Source organism: Eumetopias jubatus, unplaced genomic scaffold, assembly GCF_037043125.1.
Source record: "Eumetopias jubatus isolate StellerSeaLion01/CBP00866 unplaced genomic scaffold, mEumJub1_p1.0 scaffold_4, whole genome shotgun sequence".
Classification (NCBI taxonomy): domain Eukaryota; kingdom Metazoa; phylum Chordata; class Mammalia; order Carnivora; family Otariidae; genus Eumetopias; species Eumetopias jubatus.
Window position 1 is genome coordinate 123,675,338 of NW_028274810.1, and position 1,601 is coordinate 123,676,938.

Sequence of the window (1,601 nt, forward strand, 5' to 3'; positions counted from 1 at the left end):
GGATGCCTGGGTGGCTCAGTCGGTGAAGCGGCTGCCTTCGGCTTGGGTCATGATCCCAGGGTCCTGGGATCGAGCCCCACGTCGGGCTCCCTGCTCAGCGGGAAGCCTGCTTCTCCCTCTCCCACTCCCCCTGCTTGTGTTCCCTCTCTCGCTGTCTCTCTCTCTGCCAAATAAATAAATAAAATCTTTAAAAAAAATACACTTCAAAACAAAAAGTGTCCCTAGTAATACAGAACTTTCGTAGTGATAAAAGGGTGGGTGCTCAGTAAGACTTTATTGAATAAATGAATAGAGATGACAGAACAGAGTTTATGGTCTCCTTTCACTGGAAGGAGATGGAGGCCCAGAGAAACATGGTGGACGTTGAGGCTCAAATGGATAATTTTTTGATGATCCAGGAGTGGGACCTGAGTGTTCTAGCCTTTTCCTACTAGGCCACCTCTCTAGCAACAACGCCAACCACAACCACTGTTGTGTATGAGGCGTTCTGTGCGTCTCCTATATTAGTCCATGTATCCTCACAGTCGCCATTGATGTATAACCAGGATACTATTATCTCCACTTGGTGTATGAGAAAACTAAGACACATAGGGTTGAGTAACCTACCAGCTGCTAAGAGGTGGGGCCAGTTGTGAACCCAAACAGTCTGAGTCTGGAATCTGTAGATTAACCCACCATATAATATTGCCTCAAAAAATTAATCCTGTTAATAGGTTAGCTAAATAATACGTAATTATCTCCCAGAGAATGATGTCTAACTCACCTCCAGCTTGTAAGGGTCAGGTGAGCCTTCCCAGGGAAAGTAGCATTTAGGCCAAGGCCTGAGGATAGGTAGCAATTAGCCAACCAAAGGGAGACTTGTGTACAGAAAGACTTGGAGGAGAGACACAGCAAGACACGTCTGAGGAACCAAAAGGAGAACAGGGCTTGAAAGCATTGAGATCAAGTGGTTTGATACGGGGCAGGACAAGGAGGTACCACGCAGGAAGGCCTTAAAACACCTGTAACTGCTAGGATGCTTTTGGTGGCTGCCGGGTACAAAACCTAGGCTCGAACTGCCCGAAATAATAAAGACATTTCTGATCTAACTCTACAAGAGGCTCAGAGGTGGGTGGCTTCGGAGTTGCTTGATTCAGTGGAGCCAGAATCTTTAGCTCATTGTTCTGTCACTCTCGGCCTCATGAGAGCCTCTCCCCGTGGTCACAAGGTGGCTCTCAGCAGTGACTGGAGCGGCAGAGTCCTTTGCTGAGAATGGCCAGTGATAATTACCAGAGATCGCCATGCCCTGGGGGTTTAAACAGGCCAAATTCCCTCGGAAACCGGGGGTGAGGTGTTCACATGAATGAGTAGAGGTGTAGCTGGAAAGGTGGAGAATGACAATTAGGTACGCAACCAAGACTGTCCACTACATCATGTTAGAGTTTGGAATTTTTCCTAATGTCCATGGAAAGCCACCGGAGGCCTTTGAGCAGAGACCTGACTATTGATGGGGTGATGGAAGAGAGGCGATCTTCCTGATTTGTTCATTTGTGGGGACAGGCCTACTGTTTCTCTCCCCCTCTCTCCCTCCTTCCTTCCTCCTTACCTTCCTTCCTTTCTTC